The sequence below is a fragment of the Cynocephalus volans genome, chromosome 3 (assembly GCF_027409185.1).
Source record: "Cynocephalus volans isolate mCynVol1 chromosome 3, mCynVol1.pri, whole genome shotgun sequence".
Lineage (NCBI taxonomy): Eukaryota > Metazoa > Chordata > Mammalia > Dermoptera > Cynocephalidae > Cynocephalus > Cynocephalus volans.
This window is the reverse complement of record NC_084462.1, coordinates 74,468,957-74,480,278: the sequence shown is the minus strand read 5'-3', so window position 1 is coordinate 74,480,278 and position 11,322 is coordinate 74,468,957. Positions and strand designations below refer to the sequence as shown.

Sequence of the window (11,322 nt, the reverse complement as noted above, 5' to 3'; positions counted from 1 at the left end):
CCCTATTGATGAGCCCACTGTCAAGTCAGCCCAGGATTCTGGGAGACACAATGAAGCTAAAGGCCCAGGCCTGCCCCCAAGAAGCTTGTGGCCCACCTCTTTACTTGGAGTCTCACTGCTCCCCATTGCCTGGCCAGGAGATGAAGTGGAGGTGGCCCAGGGGGAGTTGGGAGGCTGTGCAGCCTGTCCCAACCCCGGCAGCTCTCCTCAGCAACCCTGCTGCAGCGCTTTAAAACCCCATAACAGTCTCACCTGGTAGCAACAGTGTTCTGGAAGAGCCTGTGGAGGCACAGAGAGGGCTTTGTGGCTTCTTCTGCCTCCCCCCTACAACCTCCCCTGACCTGGACTCTGCTCGTGGAAACTCCCCCACTGGACCTGGCTGCCTGGCCCCTGGAGACAGGCTGTGGTGCACGTTGCTACTGTCTGCTCTCCACAGGGGCAGGACATGGGCCTGCACCTCTAGGGGCCACTCCTTACAATGGAACCTACCCTAAGTGCCCTCTCCATAGATCAGGGGAGGCTCAGCTATCTAGCTGAGGGAGAGGCCTTGCATGAAAGCTGGGAATTGGGATAGTTAATCCCAGGTTTCCCCAGGAACACCCCCAGTGTGGGAGTAGATGGACATGGGGTCAAGGATGTGGCTGGAGTCCTACTGAGTATGTGTAGGAGGGTGTCAGAGCTGCTTGTATGGGAAGCAGCTGTTTGCAACAAGTGGGAACAGTGCCAGCAATCACTGAGCTCACTGACAAACTCCATCACCAGGAGGCCCCACTCTCAGTGACATCATCCCCCTCGCACACTGCTGGGGAAAATGAGCTCAGGGTGGCCATCAGAGGCAGCCTGTTTACTTACAGAGACCCTGGCCGTCAGCAGCCAGACATTCCCTGTCCTGGCCAGCATGAAGCAGAAATTTCCTTAAACATATTATTTTGGACACAACTCACCACTTGCTCTCTTGCTTTTAATTTTCTCAAGAGGAAAATTCCCAGTTCTGGCCCCAAACAAAGCAGCCCAGAGATGGGGGGTGGGTCACAATGACCCCCAGAGGGCCTTTTGCAGCTTAAGTTACTCCCACCTTCTCAGTAATTCCTGGAACTGGGAGCTCATCAAACCAGTCCTCAGCCACCCATGTGTATGGGAGCAGAGGGGTGGCCAGCATGACCTTGAGGGCAGACCCTCTTCCTGCTTCCCTCAGGCCCTTGGCCACCCTAAGCTCACTTTCAGAGCATTTCCCAACTCAGCCACCCTGGCTGCACTCTAGAACCCTCCCTCATTCCTTCCAGCCCAGGGATATTTCAGGAGAACACAAGAGTTGCCGGTTTTTACAGGCTCCAGGGGATTCCCAAGATGGTCACCCCCACCCACCCTGTCTGAGAGGCGCTGTCTTCTGCCCTCTTCCAGCTTTCTTTGTGTTGTGCCTGCTGGAACTCAGCCATTCTAGAGGTCTTGAGGGAGCAGGGGTCATGGAGGTCTCCTCAGTTTCCCCAGTGCTCTTGTAAAGCTGCCTATGCCAGGAGTAGAGTGATGCCTCCAGGAGTATCAATCATGGGAGACAGGTGTCCTGGCTGGATCAGCCCACTGCTGAGGCTGGTCAGGTAGGCACCAATGTCTTGGGGAGCCTGAGGCCTTACCTGATGCACCTCTACCCTATGGCCTGATCCTATTTAGCTCAGCATCCTGCAGCACTGCAGAGGGGCTCGGGGGGGAATCAGGTTGGAAGAGGGCATTGAACATGTGTTTCATAGTACTTATGTGTACATAAAACTGAGAAAATGTTAAGGGTTCACATCAGAGAATGGGGTGGAGGGAGCAGCTCACACACAGATCTGAGGTGGTGGTTTCATAGAAGAAAGGACCAGATTTTCTCTCCTAACTGTCCCCACCACCCCCAACCACCATAGGGCCAGAACTCCCTAAACATCCAATCAATCAGCATGTCTACTGAACCCAGAATTGGTAGGTCGTGAAAGCTGGAAAGACTCTAGATGAGGACAGAAGCTAATATTTATTGAATATCTACTATGAGCCTGTCATCATGATCAACACTTTACACACATTGTTTTATTTAATCCTAACAACAATCCTGAGGGAGGTTAAGTAACTCTCAAGAATATAAAGCCCATATATGGCAAAGCTGGGATTCAAACCCAGTTCTGTCTGAACCCACATCTTCTACAATTAGGCAGCCCCCAATTTGATCTCTAAAAATTAACTCAGCAATCAATCATACTCCTTCTGTAAACCAAACAAGACCTACATAGTCAATGATGAGATGAGGAAACTTCATTCTACAGATGAGGAAACTGAGGCGAGATCACAGAGTGAGTCTGAGCTGAGCGTAGAACCAGTATCTTAGACTCTTAGGTCAGTGCCCCTCCCACCATCCCAGTCTGTCTCATAGTCCTAAGTCAACTCAGGTGAGAGAAGGGATGGCAGAAAAGCTGTGAGCTCTGCCCTCTAGGAGACCAGACAGACAAAGATGAACAAGGAACACACACACAGACATGTATACACAGGCAAAGATACACACACAGGCACTTAGAACCATGTATTGTATTGCTCTTCCTTCTCTACTTGCCACAGTTTCTTTCCATGAGGAAACAGGCAAGAAGGGCCCCTGCCCTGGGCCCACGCTTTAGATGGCCACGCTCTGGCTCTACTCTGGCCACAGCCACTTCTCTAAATTCCCAGTGCCCAGTGTGGGGCCAGGTATGGAACAAGCACTTTAAAGATGTCTGTCAGGGCCGGCTTGTGGCTCACTTGGGAGAGTGTGGTGCTGATAACACCAAGGCCATGGGTTCGGATCCCATATAGGGATGGCCGGTTGGCTCACTTCGGTGAGCATGGTGCTGACAACACCAAGCCAAGGGTTAAGATCCCCTCACCGGTCATCTTTTAAAAAATAAATAAATAAAGATGTCTGTCAAGTAAATGAGCAAATCACTCTATGAACAAATGAATGATCTCTTCTGCACACATATAAATAGGCATACATGACTTCAGAGGCTCACTGACATATTACTGACAAATATATGCATGCACTGTCAGAGACACACATGCCTAAACTTACATCTAGAAAGACAAGTTCATATTTACACCAAAATAATCTCACATGCACAGTCCCACAGACAAACAGAGGCAGGTATAGACCCATTCATCTATGCAAAGACATAAAGGCCCACACTTTCCCTCAAAGATACCCACATACATGGGGTTACACAAGATGTGGATGCTTACACACATGCAGGGAAAAACACAGGTACACACTTTCCACCAAGAAACCCAGCTCCAACCCTTCTCTAAATATACAAACCCAGAACAGTCAAACAAACCCACACTGATATACTCAGTTAGACAAAGGCAAAGCTGTAGGCCCGAGACAGACTGGGATAAGACACCTGTCCACAGAGACCCCAGGCCTCCTGGGCTCCCACACTGTCTGCCTCCCTCCCCTCCTGTCTGTGGCCAGAGGGAGCTCCTAGAGGAATTCCTTTTGCAGACTGGCTGGGCAAGGCTGCTCTTTCTCCTCCCCCGCAGCCCCAGACAGAATCCTAAGGCAGAGAAGCAGATGGTGTATGTTGGGGGGGGCTCCCCCTTCCCAAGGACTGTGCCCTCAGCTTCCGGCTGCCTCTCACAGCCTGGCCATGCCCAGGCTGGGCACTGGACTCTGGACAGTGGCAGAGCCCCACTCAGGCCCCATTGCCCTGGCTTTACTCCTGACAGGATGATTTAGGAGCACCTAGTGAACAGCACTTTTCCAGAGGCTTTGCTTCCTCAGGAAATGGCTCGGCCACAAGCCTGATCTCCAAAACAGGCCTAGGATGAAAACACTCCTGCTCTTCTCCAAAACATGGGCAGCTCCTCTTGCTCAAAGCCCCTAATGTTATTCTAGCCACAGCATCCATTGTGTACCAAGGCCATAGGACTTAAAGGCCAGGGTTCTAGTCCCATTTCTGCCTCAACTTCTGTAGAATGGCCATTTGTGTGTGGAGACCTCAGATCTAGCTAGAATGATGTAGGAGTCTCAAACTCCCCAGGCAGCCCTTGGGCAGGGGTGAAGGGACTCTGACCCCTGGGACAATGGCCCAGTGGGGACCCCTCTTAACTGACAGATTCATCATTACAAACACGGCTGGTGCTAGGAGTGGCTTGAGGCTCAGGTGCCTGTTGCTGGGACAAAATGGGGACTCAGAGGAGAGAATATCCCGTTCAGCCTGGAGACAGACAGTGACCTCCCCTCTTCCTCACACCCCCTTGTCAGGTCCCTCAGGCCTCTGCTGGAGGTGAACACAAGGCTGCAGCCCCACCCAGCCAGGCAGGCTGAGAGACAGAAATGCTACTTGGCACAGCTGGCCAGACAGGAGACACTGTTTATTCTCTGATGTTGGGAACATCTCAGACAATCAGGGAGATTTGGCTGCTGCCAGCCTCTGGATGCAAGCTCTCAAAGAACTCAACTTAATCAGAGCAGGCTGATGGCTCAAGCTTTGAGCAGGCAGCGGGTGAGAGGGAGGGGACATTCATGCCATGTGCACCTCTGAGCTCATCTCCTGGGTCTTCAGTGACAGGGGTGAAAAGGTGACCGGAGCTGAGCCCAGAGCTCTGGTTAATAAAGTGGGTGTCAGGGGGACTTCCCATGGTAGCCACTTCAGGCATCCCAAGTGCTCCCTACTTACAAAACAGAGCAGAGCAAACAGCCTCCACTGGAAAGAGAGCTCCTTTTCTATCCACTGGGCCTGGTGTTGGCACACCAGCCTCCCTGTACTACCAGCCCAGGTCATTTTTGCTCAGACAGCCCCTCTATCTGTGGCGTTGTGCCCACCTGCCTTTCTTATTATTCTAGCTCTAGAGTCAGCTCTGGTTCTTCCTCTTTCTGGACTTTTCACCGTGGGCAAGTCACCTCTCCAACCATTTCTTCTGTAAAATAAAGATAATAGTATCTGCCTCACAAGGATATTGTGAGAATTAGATGAGAATTCTATCCATACACATATCATGCAGGAGGCACTTGATTAATGGTGCCCTTTTCCAGATTCCTTCTCTTATTGCTGCAGACCCAACTTCTGATTTCCCTGAGGGCAGGCCCCTTCAGTGTAACACAATCCCAGGTCCGATCACATCTGTCCATTGCTGCTTCCAGACTTCAGTGTGCCCTGGGATTTCCTAGGCCTGAAGCCTTTCTGAGGAAAAGTCCAAGTTGATCCAAGGAGGTAGCTTGGCACTAAGGATTCAGAAGGCCCCAGAACATGGTTGTTTTTTGAATTTTGCTCATCTCTCGTTTTGCACAGGTTTGAGTGCCTTGTGGGGATAGTCCAGCAGTCAGGAAAGTCAAACTTCATCAATCCAGACTCACTACTTAGGAATTTACACCTTTCTATAGTTAATAAAGGATTTATACCAAAAATAACAAAGCTCCAGGATGGCAAAGGGTATCAGTTAAGACCCATCCACCTTTATTCCCAATGAGACCCAATTTAAACTCTGTTGAATAAAAAGAAATTTATTGGTCACCTAAGTGACAGTCTGGCTTTAAGCCCAACTGGATTCAGTACTCAAACATCATCATCAGGACTTATTGGCTCTGCTTTCCACTATGCTGGCATCAATCTGAAGCTTTATGTGGTAAGATGGTAGCAGAAAGGCCAGCTGTTCACATTCAAGATCAGTGGAAACACAAGTCTCTTTCCCAGGAGCCCCAGCAAAAATCACAGTTCATTTTGTTGAGATACCATTATCTGATCGAGTCACATGCCATATATGAAGCAATCACTGAGGCCAGGGGAACACAATTCATTTATTGGCTTGGGCCTGAGCCACTGCTCTACTCACAGAGTGGCTGGTGGAGGGGGCAGTCATTCGGCTTTGCCAAGATTCAATGAGAGTGGGAAAAGGAGTTAATTTCCCAGAGGGAAGCTGGGGTATGGTACCAGGAGGGTAAATGGACCTTGCGTGACAAAAATAACAGATGGCCTTATCCGAAGGAAGTCAACGGTCAAAGAACTAAGAGGACAAACACTTTTCAAGCACCCTCAATTCCTTTAAAGATAAAATTGATATGCTACTTTTTTATATTTTAAATTTTATTTTATCAATCTACAGTGTAGCTGATTTTCATGTCCCTTTACCGATTCTTCCCTCACCCCTGTCTCCCCCCCCCCACCCATCAACATCATATCTGTTCACTTGTCTTAACAAGTTCAAGGAATTGTGATATGCTAGTTTTAAATGCCTACAGATCTCTGATAGGCATTACATTATGGACCCATTTGGGAAAGCCTGTACTTGTTCAAGAACAGTATAAGTGCATCTTGAAACTGGCCTGTAAGCCATTCTTCTAGTAATTGAGACTGGCCTTTCCTTCCTGCCCCACTAGTGGGCAGTCTGACTGAACTGACCAATGTCACCAGGGCCAGCTGGAAGAGCCTAGCAGCACCATGCTGTTTTCCCTGGGGTGCTCCCTTGGCCAAATGGGGATAGAGCAAAGTTTGACTCTAGTGGCCCCACCCTGGGACATGATCAAAGCTCGTCTTACCCTTGAATCTCCAGTGATTTCTCTGTCTGTCACTGCCACTCCCCCACCAACTCATTTCTGAAACCTGTTCTTAGGAGAGGTGTTATTATCAGTCATTTATATATGCGTGTGAATGGCATCAGATCAATAGTTTAACGTCCCTCGGGACTATTTGCACTTTATTTTTTATTTTACTTTTTCCAGGAGAAATAGCTTTATTTGGACTCAGTTAGAGAATGAGAGGACCTGAGATAGGATATTGAACTAAAGAGTAGAGATTAGGTTCCAAAATGGCAATCAAAGTTCATCAACCAAATTGACTCTACTTCCCAGCAGCCTTACAGTTAGTGCAATCAATAAAAGGCCTGCTAGCCAGTGGCTGGTTAGCTTAGTTGGCGAGAGCATGGTGCCAAAAAAAAAAACACCTGCTGGGAAATGTATTTGCCACTAAATCATCCAAGTGTGCCACCATTACAAAATAGGCCTAAGTTTTTCTTCATGATTAAATTCCCTCAAAACCCCCAAACCACAAGTATTACAAAAAGAAGTAAAAAAAAAAAAATCACATTTTACAGATTTTAAACTTGTTTAAAACATTTAGCTCAAAGGTCTCACCATCTTCAAAAAACAGCTCCCCTGCTAAGCTCATCCTCTATAAGATCTATCCAAACAGCCATAAGATGGCCTTTGCTAGCCCATGGTAACCCTCTTCCCATTTTCCCTAGCCAGTCAGGACTGAACAGCAGGGTAAGGCTCAGGGGGGAGTGAGGATGGGGGGCACAAGGGCTAATTCCTCCCAGTGCAACATGGCATCTGAAGCTTGATGGGAAGAGCTGAATTGGTGAGACTTGAGGGAAGGATCCAGGCCCTGAATTCAGTCAGAGTCACAGCTGGAAGAGGAGGAGGAGGAAAAGCAGGAAGAGGAATGCTTGCCATGCTTGTGATGTGTGTGCATCTTTTTATTGCCCTTCTTCATTTTCTTCCTCATCTTCTTGTCGGTCATCATTCCTGGTGCTACCATGCCAGGAGCCAAGGTATTCACAGGAGGCATGCCAGGGGCCGATAGTGGATGTGGACAAGGGTAGGGACCTGAGGGTTGGCATTCTGGATACTCTGGCTGTGACACAGGATGAGGGGGCCCACGTGGGGGAAAACCAGGATTTCCCCAGGGAGCCCCTGGGGGAGTGGGAAAGGGGCCTGGAGGAAAGGCCAGATTGACAGGTGGTGGATGGGCAGGATGGGAACCTCCAGGGTACCTGATGTTGGGGGGATATGGATTTGGCCCTGGCTACCTGGCATTAGGATTCCACGTGTTCAGGTGCTTCCCCCCGCCTTTCCACCACCACCTGGGCTTGATTGGTCCTTCTTCTCAGTCTCCCATTTGCACTTTAAATGAAACAGAAAGCTTTGTCCTGCCTACTCCACTAAACTCAGAAGGTACATCTGGTGACATAGCAAATGGGACTTCCTAAAAACCAGCAACAAATGTCTACAGCCGTCTCTGAAACCCTCACCCACCTACACTACCTTGCCAATACATTTTTTTCTCAAGTCTAAATTCAATCCCCTCCTGCTGATATTTAACACCAATACCCTTTACTGTGGCAGAGAAATTTCTTGCATCTTTCCATGCATTTATTCACTCAACAAACTTTTCTTGAGCACCACCATATCTTAGATACTTGGGGATACAAAGACAAACTAGGCCCTCCCCTCAAGCAGCTTGCAGTTAGTTGAATTTTAATGTAGGAAACATCAACTTCACCACCAGATTTTTAACACAAGCAAGAGCCTAGCCCAGTGGCTGGTATAAAGGAAGTATTCAACAAATGCTGCTTCCTTTTTTCAGGACCGCAGTATATGGACACCACAGCGGAACACTGGAAATTTTTGAAAAACCCTTTCCAGGTGGACAAAGGAGCAAGCCAGAGTAGGTGGAGATGGTGCTTTCTATCTTGCTTTGGAACATCGTGATTTGGTTCAAATGTCAGGTTAGGGAGAGATGCATGCAAGGAGAGGGGCTTATTTTAACCAGATCAAGGCAAGAGGCAGCTGAGGACACTGTCTCCATGGTGCACTGCCCCAGACAGTTTGGAAACAAACAGAAACCCATCCAGACAGGGGAGACTGACAAAGGCAAAAACAAACAAAGGCCAAGAGATGGAAAACTCACGAGGGGGGCATGGCTGAGAGGAGGGGAGTGGGGAGAGGGATGGTAGGGGCTGTGGAGGGACTTAGGGAGGGTGTGGTTCTGTTTTGAGTGAGGAGCTGAATCCCTAGGGCCAAAAATCACCATGGCAACAGGAAGGGTGAGGGCAGCTGATTTCATGCCAACACAAACCTCTGGGCTCAATGCAGGAATGGGCTCAGAAGGGGCCACGTTCTAAAGAAATTTATCTGAGTTGGGCTCTTTAAATCACAGACTCCTACCCTCTCTTGGTTTTATAGGCAGTCAGTGTTTAATGAAATGAATAAATCAGAAATGACATTGAGCCCCATCCCCTACTGCACCTCTCTCTCATATACACATGTACACTTATCCCGAACCCCACAAAGTAAAACCCCTTCCCTGTTGTGGTGGAAACTGACAGCTCATGGGATTCTGGGCACTTCCCAGAAGCAAGTATCTCATCTCCTCCTCCCCGACAAGGGCATTAGCAATAGAGGGCTGATGGGAATGCTTTTCACAAGACCAAGGCAGCTGGAGCCTGATGTGAGGTGGCTCCAGCTAAGCCGCCATCTGGTCTCTGCCATCAGCTGCCTGGTTAAGCTCTTGGCCCCGTGGGCATTCCTGTCAGCAAGGAGACCACTGCTTCCTCCTCCATGGAGCAGGGAAGTGGTGCCTGATGCCCTAGCACCCAACATGCCCTTTCCTGGAGCTGCTTGGCCTATGGGATCTGCCTTAGGGTCGATGCCAAATAGAACTGTGAGTCTCATTTAGGGTTCGTCTCCTTCCTGCCTCTCCACTCCCAGGTATCCAGAGGTCTCACACTATCGCCCATCACCCTAGTCCAGGACTGACTAATCCATTAGACATAGCAGACACAGTGCCAAAGGCCCACATTATGTAAATGTTTTAATTTCTTTTAAAATCAGAAGAAAAAGATGAATTTTTAAGAAGGAAATGTTTTAAAACAAAATATTGGTAGAGTTGTGTTTATACCAACAGTTACATTTAAAAAGTCTTTTTACAGAGGAAGTGGGAGGTCCACAAAAGCAAAAGCGGACCCAGGGCCCATGGAAGCCATGATGAGGCCTTGCCCTGGTCTTCCCTCCTGCCCACTCAAATCCTCTAGACTCCAGGGATTTCCCTCCTCCATATCAAAACATACCTGGCCACTGTCCCTCCACTAGCCCTGGAACTCCTGGAGGGCAGGACTACTCTTTATTCATCCTCATGTCCCCACACTCACATCAGGTATGGTGTTGCCATTTTTTCTTTTTTTGGAGGGTGGGGGTGGGGTGAAGCAGAAATCTCAGGAAAAGAGGATAAGGCTAGGTTTAAAATATTGCCTGAATGAAAGAGACCCATTCCTCAGCCCTGCTCTCCAGCTGTGAGCTAATGTGACAGCAGATTCAAGCCAAAGCAGAGGTTCTTAATTTGAGATGTATGGCCAAGTCTTGCAGAACTGAGAACTCCTGGAAACTGCACAAAACTTCACATCTGTGCAGTCTTTGTCTACAGCCCCTACACTGAACCCCACTGAAACTGCTTCTGCCAAGTTCACCAATCATCTCCAACTCAGTAAAATCTAACAGACACTTCTCAGGTGTAATCCTGATTTCTCAGCAGCATTTGACACTTGCTCACCCAGCCCTCCTATTTGGCTTGCATGACACTCTGCTGCCTTGGTTTCTTCCTGTTTCTCTGGACACTCCTGCTCTTTTTCCTTTGCAGGCTCTCTGTTCTGCTGGGCCATTAAAAACAGATAATAATATAATAGCAGCAGCTGACATATATCAGCTATTTACTCTGAGCTGGGCACTAGTTTAAGTATCAGTTGTTTTAATCCTTAAAATAATCTTAAATCCATTCTCCAACCATCAGCCAGAATGATTTTTCTGAAAACCAAATCTCATTATTTCCTTGCTTAAAACCTTGTAATGGCTCTCCCCTGCCTACAGCTTTTAAGGTCTTTCAAGATTTGCCCCCTGCTTACCTCTCTAGCTGATTTCTCACCACCACCTCTTCCATTACAACCCTCCTGCTTTTTAGCTTCTCTGAGAACTCTAGGTCTTTGAATGTGCTATTTCCACTTCCTGAAACACTTTTCCTCTACCTTGTAGCCTAAAACCAATTCCTTTTTCAGGTTTCAGTTGAATCTCACCTTTCCTAGGAGCCAAGGTCTGGGAGAGGGGTAGTTATGAGATTGACACTGAAACTAGTTTGCCAGGTTCAACTCCCAGCTCTGCCACTTCCTAGCCATGTAAACTTGGGCAAGCTATTAAACTCTCTGGGATTTCAGTTCCTTGTCTGTTAAAGTAGATATGGTTTGTTGTGAAGATTAAAGCAATCAGTACATGTGAGGTGGCTTGCAGTGCTACGTATGTCACCTCCATATTTCCTGACCCCAGATCATGTTAGGACTCCTTGCCAAGTATTTCCCAAAACTCCCTTATAATTCCATATAATGCCAACCTCACTTCTGAAATGTTTGTCCATCTGCCCACCTTGCCAGACTGTCAGCTTCATGAAGGCAAGGACATTTTGACTTTGATCCTGCTCATATTCCTAGCACCTGGCAAACAGTAGGTGCTCATATTTGTTAAATCAATGACTAGAAATTCAACACCATGCTCTCCAGCAAACA

The 11,322-nt window shown here is 48.2% G+C and overlaps 1 pseudogene; it reads right to left on the bottom strand.

Annotated features, from left to right (window-relative positions):
• Window positions 1–7,385: 7,385 nt before the first annotated feature.
• On the bottom strand, window positions 7,386–11,204 carry LOC134372581 (proline-rich protein 13-like; annotated as a pseudogene).
• Window positions 11,205–11,322: the final 118 nt, after the last annotated feature.